General features: G+C 50.5%; 1 protein-coding gene and 1 pseudogene across 3 annotated transcripts in view; both read right to left on the bottom strand.

Annotated features, from left to right (window-relative positions):
• Positions 1 to 17,230, bottom strand: part of trio (trio Rho guanine nucleotide exchange factor) — a 251,643-nt gene that overhangs the window by 66,015 nt on the left and 168,398 nt on the right. The gene's annotated exons all lie outside the window — the stretch shown is intronic.
• On the bottom strand, positions 1,759 to 1,938 carry LOC126546483 (U2 spliceosomal RNA; annotated as a pseudogene).

Consider the following 17,230-nt stretch of genomic DNA (forward strand, 5'->3'; position numbering starts at 1 on the left):
CTGACGTTATCGAGGCCGCCATACTTTTGTACAGCCAGCACGGTGGAAAGTTGACTTGTCTCGATCCGCTTATCTACAGTAGCACAGTGGAAGCTAAATAGGACTACAAAATGGCATGCGTCTACTACATCGTCCCAAATCCTTAAACCTGGGTGCCCACGTTCACATAATATCGCGCTCCTGCTCTAATGAGACGCGAATGCACGATGAATCTGAACGTGCACACGAAACGAACATCAAGCAACGCCGTATTTGAGGCCGTTAAGCACGGAGCGATATCACAGTCGAATGCATGCACGCGAACGACCAGCGCACGTCCGCGTTCACGTCAACTCGATCGATTCGGCTCGGCGCTCAACGTCTTCGAGCACATGTCGAAGCACTTCTGAGCGAACGGTGGGTTGCACAAACAGTAAGGACCACCGTCCATGGGGGACCGGTCACAGTTTAAAGTGCTAGCAGGAAACGCTTCCCTGTTGCGGGAGTCCTAGACTGAGCTGCCTCTGCAGAATCCACTTCTGGAGCAAATAAAGTTTATTCGCTCCCGAAAGGGCAGCAGGCACACGACCACGCAAACTCTGCTCAGATGCACGTGCACGCTACAAGTGCCATGCAAGCGCACGGCGATTGTTTACACCACGTAAGCACGGCGAACGACCTTCCCTCCGCTACCAGTGGGCTGAAAGGCCATCCCATGGTGACCACGGAAACCGCCGGGGGCGCGTATTCACAAAGCTCCGCTTGCCTAAAAGTGTTTGCACACTAGCCAAAAATCGGGTGCACGTCACTTATTAAAGCGATACCAGCGACAACAAAACTATCGCTCAGACGATGGCCAATCGCGGTTAGCACTTGCGAAAGAGAATGGGCCGTGAATAGGGGTCAAATATTCATATTCACTAAAGTTCCACTATGTAAGAGCATTGCCTGATCGGCCAACGTACAGATTTTAATCGCAGACAGCACTTACATAAAATAAGCTTTGTGAATACCGGCACAGAAGTATTGCGTCCACCGTAATGTGTCCATCACCCGGTTTTGCTGGCGCTTAGTTTTATAAACCGCTTTAACGTAAGCATATGCAATGTTTCGCGAACGCGTGTACAGGCCCAAAAGCTGCGGCTAAGGGACATATACATGAAGGTGAGCGTAACGAAGCGAAAGCAAAGATTTTCACAAATAGCCACAGCGCTTTTATTTATTAGTAGTATTACTTTTTAATTTGCCTAGGTTGCCACACGGCATAATATCAGAATGAAATTACATATAATTATGGAAGTCCGTTTCATGCAGATACTGCAAAACCGACTTATAAAATCTATTGTCAATAAGCCATTGTCCATGGTCCTTAGGTAAGTCACTACTCAATTTCGCACCCCCAGGTACACTTACGCGGTCTGTCTTTCTTTGACAGCGCTTAGTCTAGGGAAGAGCAGTAAGAAACGGTGCTCTTGCAAAGAAAACGCGTCGCACCATTATAGAGAAGGAACTCCGTGCTCGCTATCGCGAATAGATAGCAGTGATGGTGGCGCGCCTGTTAAACACGTGATCTCGTAGTTGACAGACGCCGGAACTGCAGCCGGATTCCGTGACGTGTCTATTCTACCGTTGATAGGCTGGATGTCAGGCGCAGTTTCCTTTGTGTCAATTTCAGTGGACGTGACAACAGGGGCCGTATTTTGCAACGATCCCTTCTCGTTTTACAGCGAAGTTGTATATGGCTAGATCCCAGCGGATCGATGTCCGTATATAGACGAAAAACCGTGGGCCGATCCCGAAGATAGCGAAATACCGGGCCGATCCGCAGCGGAGGTGAAGCAGGCTTCAAGCACTCCGCCAACTTGCAAAAATAAGTCTAACATCCTGGTTTCAAATACAACCCGTGTCAGATATTAAGCTGATAAGAACGGATACTACACTTTGACCCGCGTCGGCCATGTCTACGTTCGCACCGCCCTCTCTTCGTCGGCGTTCCAACTGCTTGCGTATCTCCTTCCGCTCTCCCGTGGTGGCGGTCCCGTCGTCCACGCGGTGTGTGTATAAAAATCACGGTAAATCAGTCCATGCCTATGTTCAACATTATGTCACCTCTGTGTCGTATGCTAAACAGCTTCGCTGGTCATCCACCTTCACAGATTGGAATGGCTCATGATTTTTTTTTTTTTTCCATTTTTTTGACCTTCGTCAATGGAGGCCTCGCACGAAGCCGTGCACCTACTATCGCCAGTATCGGCCACTCGGCGCGATGGACGATAAGAAATGAACAGAATCGGAGGAGAAGCAGGAGTAACGTCCCCGTAAATATATAATATACTGACGACCGCACACCAAGGTTCTGCCAAATAATGGATCGCAGACTTCCAGAGAGCATTGAGATGGCGTGTAGATTAAAAGTTACTGTATAGCCTCCTCTTAGGGAGTCAGAGATGCGCCAAGGTACGCCATCTTGGGCTACAAAGTTATGCGGGAAAGCCGCTCCCCGTACTCGTAGGAGACGCGCTCGCGCGACAATGCCAGCTGCGATTTCATCATCATCATCATCATCATCATCTATTTTTCCTTAAGGACCCCTATCGGGGTATTACATAAGGGGGAGTCACAGAAGATATGAACAGAAACAAAGATATGGTTACAATTACCTACATAACTCAGCCTGTGGATCCGTATGAGAACAGAAAAGAGAAAAAAAAAGGCCAAGAGGCGCACTGAATACAATGCAAAAGCAAATCAGCGGAACAGTCCCAATGTGAAACGGCAATCGCAAAAGAACGAAAACACAGTAAAGTCGTTATAAAGTTAGGGTTTGAGGTGATCAGTAAGCAGCTGTTTGAAGATAATGGGGTTACGTTCTTCATTATTTTGCGAGTACAAGTCGATCGCTCAGCTCATGATTACGAGCATGGAGTTTACACTAGCGTGCCTTATTTAATGAGTACTGAAAATGTGACGAACACACACCGGTGCATGATGGCAACGTCTGTGAGCCATCAATTTCTATGCAAAGCGTCAAATATGATGGTAAGTCCTGAAAGACTTGACATGAATGCGCGTATTCAAAAAACAGTGCTACTACGTCCAACATTAATTCCTAGCGTGCAAAGTATGATAGCTGAATATGATCCGGATGAATGACGCGAGGAATTGCATGCATTCATACATTGTTTGCATGAGGGCCAATGAGCCAAGAAAGCCTATACATGTAGTAACTGCAGTGTAGATGAGCCGTACAAGTTAAACGCAAATTGCATTCCACAAAACGGTACGACGTGACAATAAAACGCGATTGTCTTTTTGCCGGTTATTTGGGCGTCCATGAAACCTTATCTGGTCAATTTTCAGCCACGCTGTATCTCTGTGGCCAGCTATCAAAAATCCCTTTTTTTTTTTCAAACTCAATTTTTTTGTATTTCAATACTTATTTTTTGACGCCGCCAAGTACACATGAACATCAAGTTCTAGCCACCCTACCTCCATCAACACCCTTTTCAAAGAAGGGGGCGCAGCCCTCTGCAGCTTTTTCTGGTTTTGAAGATGAAATACAGGCAAGCGGATATAATGGCAGAGTCAGCTTTCTCTTTCTCTCTCTCTCTCTCTCTCTCTCTCTCTCTCTCTCGTTTGGGGTAACCAGTCTGAAGTCGGGGGGTGAAAAAAGCCCGTAGTCTCGTATGAAAATTTCACACGATCCCTCGTATCTCGTGTGATGTCCAAGTGCGGTCAAAAGGAGGGATGGGTGGGGTGTACATATAATAGCACGTCAACTTGCTGGTTGCGCAAAAAATTGAATGGTTTCTTTCTTTCATTCTTTCTTTTTCTTTTACGTAAGATTATATCTGTACGTTGAAATTCTGGCACGAAGTGAAAAGCAACTATGAGAAAAAAAGGAAGAAAGAAAGAAAGAAAGAAAGAAAACTGATGTTGCGCCTTGCATTCGCTATCGTTTCATTTTAGTATTTCTTTACGGCTCGTTTAAAACTCAATCCGCGACACAAAACATGTCAGAATAGTAAAAATGCACCTGAAGGAGCTTTTACATCTGACAAATTTTGAATATTATTCTTCGCTTTAAGTTACACGGCATTTCACAAACTTCTGCAATACTCATGTGACCTGGGCAACATTTACGCGCCCAACCGTAATTTAACATGCGTTCACAGAACGGCGATATCAGTTTTTGCCATGGAGTTGAGTTACAGAGTCGCAAACTTGGGTGTTTCTTTGGCACTGAAATCATCCTATCTTAGCAAAACTTTATAAAATCTCCAGGTGCTGAAATTTAAAGATACTGGGGCCTACGATAAATGAAATTTGTTTCTTTTAAATGTAGCAACTTCGACTCAAAGCAGCTCAGAGGTTTCCGAATGATAATTTCGCATGGATTCGAGCAGGCAGGGACCGAACTAAAATTTCCTTTCAACAACGTCCTCTCATCGACGTCCAAGCACGACGAGAACATAAGGAAACAACACAGACTCATGATAACGCGGCGCCGGACGCATCTCGCGCAGCTATAGGCATCAAGTTGGAAATATGGTTCTTAAGTCTTTTGATAACCACAGCCGTCAAAACTGCTAAGCTTGAACCTATAGGAGATTCGTCCTTGTTTCTGATCTCGGTGAACTTTCCCTTTGCATTTTACGCCAACCTTCTTTCTTTTTTCTCTCCCAACTAGTGGTCGGCCACTTCCGCCGTAGACTTTCCAGACGCACAGAACAAAAGTCCCAAAGGCGAGCGAGCACAGAAGACAGGATACGAAACTTTCTAAAACTTCTTTGTTTACACGAACTCAACGCGGGCGGGTCGAATAAAGTCGAGATGACCCGGCTGCGTTTCATGAATCCTGCCAAGCGGGTCTGGGGAGTCAACCTCCCTCTTGCAGGCGGGTGGACAGAGTTACTCAACTTTAAGGTTGACTGAACTTAAGTTGACTGAAACCGCCTTGACACCCGCTCGACCCGACGTGGCTGTGAGAATCCTGGCGACAACGTGCGTTTGTGACGCGTTCGCGGAGAAAAACAACTGTGAAACACGCGATGCGCAACAAGGCAGGGAAAAACAAGCCAGGGCCGCTATCTTGTAGCGATGCCTTATGCTTTATTCTATGCTATTCTTATCATCCACCACACACGGCCGCCAGATCCAGTTGATAATGTGGGCAGACCGTCGCTCTGACCACTGGCCAAGCGCGAAAAGCCTGAAAAAGCATAGAATCGGAAAAGGCATCGCTACAAAATACCGGCCCAGGTAGGGTAGGGCAAATAAAAGCCCACCCACGCTGCCTGGATAGCCCCGCGTCACCAAGAAAGACGTGCTCAAAAAAGTTCGTGCCTGTAGCGCGGCGCATACGCATCTTTTATTCGGACTCGTTAAACCAAATTTTCCCTTCCTCGGGCGGCGGCAAGGGGAGCCAAGTATCCTCAAGTAGCCTCGCCAAAGACCTCGACAAAATTCGCAACGTTATTCTCGTCTCGCAGCCCCAGTAAGCGACCCTGCACGCCTGATGAAAGCAAGTGAACAAAGCACTCGAGAGCGCTGATGACCATTGAAAGGCTCTGCCATGTCAGCGTGACGTCAGGGCAAACAAAAATCGATTTACGCCCCAGAATTCAGAGTACAACAGAACGGATCGAGTGGGCACAGAGACGCCAGTCGGCGGTGAGCACATCAAATCATTTTCTCCTCATTGTTGTTTGCCAAGCAACGAACCGCGAATGCACAAAATAAAAGGAAAAAAAAAAAAACAGCGGTAAAAACGGGTTGCTCGAGTTTTTCTAGCTTGGCGCCTTTTTTCATTTTTCCCCCTTTAACTGAACACTTAGCAAGAAACCGTCTGCATATTCAAAAGCTTTCAGCTAAAGGCAACGTAGAAATTCCCTCATACAAACGCGACTGCCGCCAAGCATATATAGGCGCTACGATATTAGGGAGTTTTAGAAACAGCAGGGCGTTTTCAATTTCGCGCACGCAAAGACAGGGAACGCAACCTGCCGGGCTTACAAAATAACGTCAAAGGTGCACAAAAGAACGCAAGCCGGGCGTGGCGTTTCGCGTACGCAAAGGTCTCCTTGGGTACCCAAACCCGTCTGCACACGCACAACTTAAAACTCCCTTTTGTACCAAAATTAGCGCACGCTAATCACGCTTCATACAAAAGAACCCAAGCCTATAGTTTGGGTTTTGTACTTGCGAAATGTCGCCGACTCTGCGCGTACGCCGAGCCGCTTGGGTACGCTATTTCTAAAGCTCTCTAATCTACCGTACATGTAGCACGCGACTGTAAAGGTGGCAGCAGTAGAATCACAAACGGAAGTTCCACGTGAACGAGCGGATGAGACCGCGGGACATCATCGGGTGCTTCTAGCATGGCGTCTTCCCCATTGAAAGGCGAGCACTGAAGGGCTACAGCCGAATCCCTGCAGACCGCGAGTGCAGCGAAGTCATTCCGACGGCAAAGCGCGGCTTCGGCGATGAAATCCTAAAACGGCGCACGAGCTTTTACTACAAAGCCCCGCCGAGGAAGGAAGTACTTTTTCGGGGGCAATGATGACCTATGCAATCCAACGCCATCCCCGCTGGGACAAACGGAATCCAAAGGAAGCCAAATAAATCTAGATAGCGCGAATGCGTTTGGAGCATATAGTCCCCGCACACGGTCACCCAGAGTCGGGTGTCAAATTTGCACCGGTCGTTCACTGCTGCAAAAGGTCAAAGTTTACGCGTTTCGCTGAAAATTAAAAACAATACTGCGTACGAATTATGAATAATCCGATGGGCGCTTCATGCACGTGGTTCGAGCCGCACCTGTGTTATGAGCGATGCTGTATGTCAAGCAGCGAATGAATTTTGAACGCCCCCTCGGGGGTGGGGGGGCTTCTTCGAGGTGCGCCGAAATCCAATGCGCGGGCGCTTTTCCATTATGCCTCCATCGGAATGCGGCCGCCGCGGTCGAGAATCGCTTGCCGCTTAAGCGCAGGTATGAATGTCCAGGTTTTCGTAGCCAAAAGACGCAGTAAAGAAATTCCGGGTGATTTTTCTAAACGCGAGCAAATCAACACAAGACGTGCATCGCTCTGAATATACTTCATTCGCACGCGAAATTCTATTAACGCAATTTTTAACCCCACAACCCACTGATCCAGAAATCGTGATCGACCGTAAAACCGAGTCCGCGTGGGAAAATGGCGGCACCCATGCTTCTCACTTAGGGACGCATTCTAACACACCGCGTGCTGCTTTCGCTCCTCTAACCTCGCCTCGGCAGGAAGATCTCGTACATGAAATGTCTTGTGCGGGTCCTGACTACAACTTGACATTAAGCATCTCTAAGCCTAGCAAACCATGTCCCGTCTCGTCGGGTCTTAAAGGGATCGACAGCCAATTCTTATGGCAGCAACGGAAAGCTTACCACGGTCAGAGTGTCCAATTCTACAGTTGTAACGCGAGAAACACCGTGAAACATTCTTTATCAGAATTTTCCGATCTACAGTCGCGATCGTTACCATAAGTAGTACGCTGGAAACGGTTATATAGGTGAGCGCGATAGCGACTGTACGTCGGCGGTGGAGGGAAGCGGACGAAAAGTGCGGCCCTAGCTGTTAGGCAGTAATATTCTGTTTATCAAGCCGCTCGATGTTGCTGCGGTCCATGTTTTCTTAAGTACTGAATTATGTCTGCAATAACAGGAACGTGCTTCGGTGATTTCCTGTCCAACTGCTTTGGTCATAGCCGGCGTTCTCTTTAGCCAAGCCAAGTTTTAGAAAGCCAAACGAAGCTTTTACGCCAGCAGTGGTATTTCATGTAGTGCCGGCAACCATTTACAGCACAATTAATCGACGCCATCTTGTATCTCACAGGAAGGCCACAGAACTCGGGGTACGATCACTGGCAAATTCGCGCGCGTACAAAAGCAGACATTGTTAGCCTGAACATTATTATGATAATATTTTTTTTTTTGCTCATAAGAGGCATAGAATAAAGCGCGAACACCTGTGTAATATTTTATACAAATTACGGTGTACCTAATTTACAGCCGACTTGTGCATTCATATCTGGTACCACTGTACGAAGGCTTCACCGCCAGTTAGGGCGATATACCGCTTTCCGCAACTTTTGGCGGTAATGTAAAGATTCTATTTCCCACTTAAATTGCGAACAGCATGCTCCATTCTGTGACTATAAATCATGGCCTTCCCATTTCCATCAACATGCCGTGACGCGTTCTGTGCGGTTGTCGGTCCCTTTAAATACCGCACTGCAGAAAGCGTAACGCGAGGAGTTGATCGCGGTAACAAGATGCGCATTTATCTTGCCTAAAGGTACGCAAACGCCGGCCGCACTGTAAGTGTTTCTGTATCGACACTTTGCTGGCGCAACACGAGAAGATGCTGTGCAGACGACAGGACGCAGATGAACAGAATGCCCTCAAGCAGGTGTTCCGCGTTGCTTGTTGCCTTTGGCTGTATGTAGCTTCAGTACCGACGCATATAGTCTCATTTTTTATAGAAACCCCCAGCGACCGGCGTCGGCAGCCTCGAGAAGCACATGAGAGAGCGTAGCGCTCTTTCGTTAGCTGTGGTTCCACGTGTGAGTTATACGAAAAGCAAATTTGTTGTTCAAAAGTGTGCAAGAGTACGCAAGCGGCACACTTTTCGATGCCGTTCCAGTGAAGCTGCAGCGATCGTGATACTCGCGCTTGGTCTCCCGTGTTCTCATTTATCGAGAGGCCGGCACCGTAACAGTGCGACATCCGTAGCCCACTATTATATATAGTAGTGGGCTACGGATGTCGCACTGTTTTTCTCCCCGTACATGGCCGCGCATGTATACATGCGCGGCCATGTACAGGGAGAAATAGCGTTGCGCTGTGAATTTCCTCTCGTCGACAGATTAGGCCGCCACGCTTGCTTCCCGACAATGTGGTGTTACGTTTCGCCTACAACGCGCGGTAATGCCGGCGCGGATGCAACGGACGCCGGGGCTTTGTTCAAAACGGCGGACATTTTGGCCTGTTCGACGCCGCCGCAACGCCTACCCGCCAAGCGTGTCCAGGCGTGTTTCAGTGCCACGTGTCTTCGTGTGTGCGTGTGTGTGTGTGTGCCCTCGCTTGTCAAAGCGCGGCAGCCGGGGAGCGGAGTTCCCCGAATGAGGAGCCTGGACGTCTCTCGGCTCAACTGTTCACGCCGTCGTGTGGGTGAAGGTTGGCGATGCGTCACTACACTCGGTTCAGCAGGTCTCTCGGCCCGACAGTTCGCGCCGTCGTGGGCTCCTGCTGCGCCGTCCCGTGACCTTCATCCCGTGACCTTCCCTCCTTCCCTTTTGGACCGCGACGCCGGGAGTATAAGAGCAGCTGCCCCCGGACGCCAAGAGAGAGGCTCCGATTTGTACTGTTGAGTTACGTGCTCTCCCGTCTCTCCACTTCGGTCGACCTGACCGGCCGCTCTTTTGCTATGTTAGAATAAACAAGTTGTTCTGTTACCAGTCTTCTCATGCTTTGCCGGGACCTTCGGATGCTTCCAGTGCCCCAGGCCGCCAGGCCAACGCTACCCTTGGGGCTTGCGACCCATTGGCAATAACGGGCGTCAGCACCGAGACCCCAACAACTCGTGCCAGCGGTGCGATTCCAACATCTGGTTGCCAGCGGTGAGATCGCGACAACGGAGGCCAGCAGCGAAGAGATGCGGTTGACTGTATGCTGAGCAGCACAACGACCATCCGGGAGCAGCGCAACGAGCCCTGTGTGATGACTGGTTGCCTGCAGCGGAACGACTGCGCTGAAGTCTTGGCTGCGAGGTTTGGTGAGTGCGGGACTTTCTTCTTCTGAGTTTTGCCAGGCTTTTGTTAGTGTTAGAAGCAGAGCTGGTAATTGTGGTTGTCGTTGCTACCGGGTTAGTTTGCGGCAAGACAATAGTAGGCAGTAGAGAAAGCAGCATTCAGAGCAGCCATGGATTTGAAGTCGTTGCGCAAACCGAAATTGCTGGAGCTTGCAAGAGAGTTGGGTCTGGATGTCTCAGACAAACTCAGAAAACCAGAACTGCTAAGGGCTATTCTTGAGTTAGAAGCTGAGGATGACGAGCTGTCGGAATGCCTTGAGACCATTGAGGAGAGGGAGCTTGAACTTAAAGAACAGAAAGAGAAAGATGAGCGTGAACTTAAAGAACAGAAAGAGAGACAGGAGCGTGAACGAAAAGAACAGAAAGAAAAAGAAGAGCGCGAACACGCTTTGGAAATGAAGCGTCTCGAGGTAGAGATGGAACGCGCTCGTAATGGAAGTCAGGCACACGGTGCAGGAGAACGAGTATTGTTCAAAATGACTGACCTGATGCGGCCGTTTAAGCTTGGAGAGGACATTGGTTTGTTCCTGGTTAACTTTGAGCGAACGTGCGAGAAGCAGGGGTTCTCTCGGGAAACGTGGCCACAGCGCTTGCTCACTTTGCTACCCGGCGAGGCGGCCGACGTAGTCGCTCGCTTGGAGAGAGAGGAGGCAGAGGATTTCGACAAAGTGAAATCGAGTCTGCTAAAAAAGTACAGGCTGTCAGCGGAGGCGTTCCGTCGGAAGTTTCGGGAAAATGAGAAAGGCAGAAGTGAGTCATATACAGAGTTTGCGTACAGGCTTATGTCAAACATGCAGGAGTGGCTCAAAGAAGAGAAAGCGTTTGGTGACCACGAGAAAGTTCTGCAGTGTTTCGGGCTAGAACAGTTTTATAGTCGGTTACCTGAGAACGTGCGGTACTGGGTCTTGGATAGGCCAGACGTTAGTACGGTGGCTAGAGCCGCTGAGTTAGCCGAGGAGTTTGTGACGCGTCGGGCTCGCGGAGCTAAGGACGGTCAAAAGGGTGAATTTGGCTCCAAGTTTGAGAGGCCGAAGTTCACACCCATGAGAGCAAAGGGGGATACACGTAGTGCGGATGCGAGTGAAAGCAGTCCGACCGAACGTAAGGAGACGGCGGCAACCGAAGCCGAACGCAGAAAGCGGTTCGAGACGAGGCAAGCGCGCGTTTGTTATACGTGCCAGAAGCCGGGTCACTTTTCGGCGCAGTGTCCAGAAACAAAAACACAAGTCGTGTTTTTGTCTATATGCAGCACTGACGAGAACATGAAGCTTCTCGAGCCTTACATGCGAGACCTCCTCGTGAACGGGAAAGAGTGCCGAGTGCTTCGCGATTCCGCAGCTACAATGGATGTAGTTCACCCCTCTTACGTAGAACCCGATATGTTCACGGGCGAGTGCGCATGGATCAAGCAAGCAGTGGAAGCTCATAGCGTGTGTCTGCCGGTAGCAAAAGTGCTTATTGAAGGACCTTTCGGAGCACTTGAGACGGAGGCCGCAGTGTCATCTATGCTGCCCCCCCAGTACCCGTACTTATTTTCGAACAGGTCCGATCACCTCCTGCGCGAGAAGGGGCTTTTGTTTGGTGAGGCTAGCGTTCAGGCCTTAACCAGATCGAAGGTTCGGGAGCTCGCTGCAAAGGCGGTAGTTGCGGGACCGACGTTGTTGAACGATGAAAAAGGGTCAGAGGCGCAGCAAGCTGGTATTCAGAGCACGCCCGAACGGGATAAAATTGAGCCTGTAGCGTTAAAGGCACCAGATACTGGAGAGGAAATTCCCGATGCGGGAAAGTTAGAAGAGCTTCCGGTCGAGCTTCCGGGACTAGGCTCAGTGACGAACAGGAAAGACACCGATCAAGTCATTAGTGACTTAATAAGTAAAGCATCGCTGTCGCCTGAGCAGAAAACCGAACTACACCAGCTCTTACAAGAGTTTCAAGGTCTGTTCTCTGAGAGGCCTGGTAGGACTTCTGTCCTTACTCATGACATAGAACTTACCTCCCCAGAGCCAGTACGATCCAAGGCGTACCGGGTGTCACCCCGCCAGAGCGATATTATGGAGGCTGAGGTAAAGAAAATGCTACAGCTCGGTGTTATTGAAGCGGGTGAGAGTGATTATACCTCCCCTTTGATTTTGGTTGAGGTACCGGGCAAGGAACCTCGTCCTTGCGTCGACTACCGCAGGCTTAATTCCATCACTAAGGATCAAATTTATCCGATCCCTAACATCGAGGAGCGCCTTGAGAGAGTGAGTAGCGCTCAGTTTATTTCCACCCTAGATCTTGTCAGGGGTTATTGGCAGGTTCCACTTACAGAAGAGGCTAGTAGGTATGCGGCATTCATTTCACCAATGGGGACATTCCGTCCTAAAGTTTTGAGTTTTGGTTTGAAGAACGCGCCATACTGCTTTTCAAGCCTCATGGATAAAGTGTTGCGGGGACAGCAAGAATTCGCTTTACCGTATCTAGACGACGTAGCGATATTCTCCGCATCCTGGCCGGAACATATGGCGCACTTGCGGGCAGTGCTAACCCGCCTGCGCGATGCGGGCTTGACAGTCAAGGCTCCCAAGTGCCAGTTAGCACAGGCCGAGGTTGTCTACCTCGGACACGTGATTGGTCGGGGTCGTCGCCGCCCCTCTGAAATAAAGGTGGCCGCTGTGCGAGACTTCCCGCAACCGCGTACGAAGACCGATATTCGGTCGTTCTTAGGTGTCGCCGGCTACTATCAGAGGTACATCCCCAGGTACTCTGATATCGCGGCTCCCCTAACGGATGCTCTAAGAAAGACAGAGCCGCAAACAGTCGTCTGGGATGAGACGAAGGAAAGAGCTTTTAGCGCCCTAAAGAGCGCCCTAACAAGCCAGCCTGTGCTACGATCGCCCGACTACACAAAAGGGTTCGTTGTTCAGTGTGATGCTAGTGAGCGAGGCATGGGCGTTGTACTGTGCCAACGGGAAAATGGAGAAGTAGAACACCCCGTCCTGTATGCTAGTCGTAAGCTGACCAGTCGTGAGCAGGCGTATAGCGCCACCGAGAAAGAGTGTGCGTGTATCGTGTGGGCCGTTCAGAAATTGTCATGTTACCTAGCTGGCTCGAGGTTTATCATTGAAACGGATCACTGCCCTCTCCAATGGCTGCAGACCATCTCTCCCAAAAATGGCCGCCTCCTGCGCTGGAGCCTCGCTTTGCAACAATATTCCTTTGAGGTGCGTTACAAAAAGGGGAGTCTCAACGGTAACGCCGATGGCTTAAGTCGAAGCCCCTAACGTGGGAATCAGCCTCAAAATTGCTTGTTACTGATGTTTTTCTTCCTGAGGCAGGATTTTTTTTTAACTTATTGCTTTTGTGTAGTGTTTCAAAGTGATGATGTGCTTTCTAGTGCAATTTTTCCGATTTGTGGACGCGTTCTGAGTGCTGCTAAACTACTGTAAGGAACTAGGCAGCAGTATAAAAGGGGGAAGAGCCTGGCAGGGCTTAGTGAGGGTTGTGCCGTGCTTGCTGACTGAGCGGTTGACTTTCAGGCGTGGTTCTAACGCTTGCCGGAAACGAGAACAAAAATGTCAACTCTCCCGAAGTCACTTTGCAGTGTCCTGTGTGCACCTGAACGTGAGAACGAGGCCTTCTCTGTGCGCTGCGCTCAAGAAACGCCAAGGACGCCCAACTTCGGTTATGAGCATCATCGAGCGACATCCCTCCGGACAGCGGATGCAGTCCCCTGACCATCGGGATCTCCTTCCCCCGGCGGGGCGGTCTGTTACGTTTCGCCTACAACGCGCGGTAATGCCGGCGCGGATGCAACGGACGCCGGGGCTTTGTTCAAAACGGCGGACATTTTGGCCTGTTCGACGCCGCCGCAACGCCTACCCGCCAAGCGTGTCCAGGCGTGTTTCAGTGCCACGTGTCTTCGTGTGTGCGTGTGTGTGTGTGTGCCCTCGCTTGTCAAAGCGCGGCAGCCGGGGAGCGGAGTTCCCCGAATGAGGAGCCTGGACGTCTCTCGGCTCAACTGTTCACGCCGTCGTGTGGGTGAAGGTTGGCGATGCGTCACTACACTCGGTTCAGCAGGTCTCTCGGCCCGACAGTTCGCGCCGTCGTGGGCTCCTGCTGCGCCGTCCCGTGACCTTCATCCCGTGACCTTCCCTCCTTCCCTTTTGGACCGCGACGCCGGGAGTATAAGAGCAGCTGCCCCCGGACGCCAAGAGAGAGGCTCCGATTTGTACTGTTGAGTTACGTGCTCTCCCGTCTCTCCACTTCGGTCGACCTGACCGGCCGCTCTTTTGCTATGTTAGAATAAACAAGTTGTTCTGTTACCAGTCTTCTCATGCTTTGCCGGGACCTTCGGATGCTTCCAGTGCCCCAGGCCGCCAGGCCAACGCTACCCTTGGGGCTTGCGACCCATTGGCAATAACGGGCGTCAGCACCGAGACCCCAACAACTCGTGCCAGCGGTGCGATTCCAACAGTGGTCTGGTCATCTAATGGACGTTCTTTTTTTTTTTTTTTCGCTCTCCTGTGGAGGTATTCTGTAAGAGTCCACCTAGTGGATACGTCCATTTCGTGTGCTGTTGAAGTTCTGATTGGTTGGACTGCAGCTTTGCGTCCGCAGCAACCAATCGCCACTGCCAATCAGCACTTCAGCAGCAGACCAAATGGACGTATCCACTAGGTGGACTCTTACAGAATACCTGCCCTGTACTCTCCTGTGCAAAAGTATACGCGACCAGGGATTCTGCCATCCCCAAGCCTATTTTCTTCTCCTTCGATTTCTTGAAGTTGGAACTAAGGACTTCTGGCTAGACTTGGCATTGCGTACTTTCCAGTGCACTCGTCAAGTTCACTTTGTGCGTTTGAATTACGAATACATTCAGTTTTTTTTTTCGATGAGCATGTGGTCCTTTTGCTCACGGGTGCACGCACGCGTGTCGTCCTTTCCTATATTGAGCAGCGTTAAAGGACACGTCGGGATGAGGACAGAGAACAATCACCACCAACGTGGCGGTAAACGCAGATGAAAGGAAATGCGAGTGCTCGTGAGATTTCCGTCAGCTGGCTCTGAGCTAGGGAAAGAGCCAGGTGACGGAGCAGTATTGTGGCGCTTACTTGTCGCTTCAACGTTTCTGATAGGCGGATACAATTTAACGGTGTATTATATATATATAGAACACCTCAAAGACCAAGAGAAACTTAGCGCCGATCAACTACTTTTCGAGGTAATTGTACCGTTGAACATTCGGAAGTTTTACAGACAACCGACCCAAAGCGGACGCTATCGGCACTACGTTTTACAAAGAAACACCGCAAAAAGTTTGAAACAACCCGAGAAGAGTTGCGTTTTGTGCACGAGAAGTGCCGCTGACACTATTTTTGGCTATGCAAAGCCGCCTGTGACCGCTACTTCTAAACCCCTTGCCGCCTTTGCGGAATGAAGACGACAATCGCGCACACACAACTTCAGTTGGGAGTGAAGATGAAAAGCGGCGTATTTTATACTTCACTAAGCGAGCTTTATCCTAAACAGAAAACAGCTGTGTTACAGTCACCGTCTGTCCCTCGCGTACAGAACACAATTGCCGACCGCGTTGTCCGAATGCAGCAGGGACAGCTACGCGGTGCCCGAGTTCCTCCTCCGTCCCTGATTAATGCCGACCTTCAATCTTGAAGTACCGCGGAGCGTTAGCGAAAACAGGGTCTGACAAGCGGACAACAAACTAGGGGCAGATAATCTGCCCCAAATAATGCTGCGCTTAATGAAGTCCGGCCGTGTTAAGCCGGGCCCCGTAGAGAAGCGGACCACTCCCGCGCTTTCCCATGTTTGGGCACGCGGCTTCGCTGGCAGCAGGTGCCCAAAGGGTGCCACCAATCACGGCTGGACGCGGGCCACGCTCGCCTCGCGGGAAATCGCGCGGCCGCCGCACTTGACCCCCGCGACAAACAACACGCCGGCGCGGCTTACGTCCCGAGCACACAAGGAGCGGGCTCTGTTTAGGCGAACGGCCGCGCGCTCCCCGAGATCCCGCACACAAACGCCTCGCCCACACCGTGGCCCTAATGCCCGCTGATCAGCACCATGGTCAGCAGGCGCTAGGTCACATACGCACGCACACATCCCCACGAGGTATACCAACGCCAAGGTCACGCACACCTTTCAGCCCGCGAGCGCAGGAGCACATTGACAACGAGGTCAGACAAGCGAATTACGTCCTACATCAAGCAGCCACAAATCTGCGAACGTTATTAGTGCGAAACGCACACAGCCTGCTCGACCGAACGATTCATGCTGAGCGCTCTCTGAATTCGACACATCCTTACAGCGTGGCTGTATAGGTTATAGCGAATTAAAAAAAATTGTAGCGTTTAACGGACGCAGTTAGTGCGGGGTAGAGAGCGAGATGCTCCGGATTAATTTCGACCACCTGGAGTTCAATGAAGCAGCACGCACGTGTTGTGCCCAAAGCGCGGTAACGAGCGTCTTTGCACTTCGTACCGCCCTCCTCGGATCGCCGCGGCCGCCGTGACCGCCAAATGAATCCGACACGTCTCGCTCAGCAGCAGCATCCGCTGACCCACCGCAGCGGGTCTCGTAGCGAACTCCGGACACACCGAATTCGGAGCGCGTACTACAACGAACAAAGACACCTTGTCTGTCTTCGTGCCTGTCGGCTAAGGCTTCGCCGCAAGTCATGCAAGTCTGAGTGAGGGAAAAGTGCACTGATCATATCCGAGACTGATTGTGCAAGAACGAAACGCCCCTTGGCCTTGGCAGCTACTGCACCGTGACTTGGCCTCGTCCTGTTTCTAAGCGCAAGTCATGCTGTTTTCGACATGCACGATTCGGCGAAACATTACCGCAGGAATTTAAACAAAGCTATTATCGATTTATAAACACAGTCTAACAAACACTGCTTGGTGTCAGACTGCGCTATAGCTAGGTATTTTTCCTCCTCTGTTATTATCAATTGAATCAATTCTCTTAAACCGCTTCTCAACGTTATCTGTCCCGTGTCGGACGAATCATTACAACGTGCCATGAAGTATCTGTCTACACGATATGTAACCAACATCACCTAGACAGCACAAGGCCTGTTCACTCCCATCCATGACGTCGTGCTAGTGGCCCGACAGCCATAGAATCTAATCGGTATGCTCCCAAGTAAGCCGCGGTAATTTTGACGTCACCGCTTTCGTCACGCTAGCCTTGGCAATGGAAATGTCGGGCCAGTAGCATGACATCATAGATCGGAGTGAACAGGCCTTGTATTGCCTAGGTGGTGTTGATGTAACCCGCTCTAGTGGCTTAGCGGCTATGGCATTGAGCTGCTAAGCACGACGGCACGAGATCGCGGGATCAAATCCCAGTCGCGGCGGGCGCATTTCGATGGGGGCGAAATACGAAAACGCCAGTGTGACGTG

This window comes from Dermacentor andersoni, chromosome 1 (genome assembly GCF_023375885.2).
Source record: "Dermacentor andersoni chromosome 1, qqDerAnde1_hic_scaffold, whole genome shotgun sequence".
Classification (NCBI taxonomy): Eukaryota; Metazoa; Arthropoda; class Arachnida; order Ixodida; family Ixodidae; genus Dermacentor; species Dermacentor andersoni.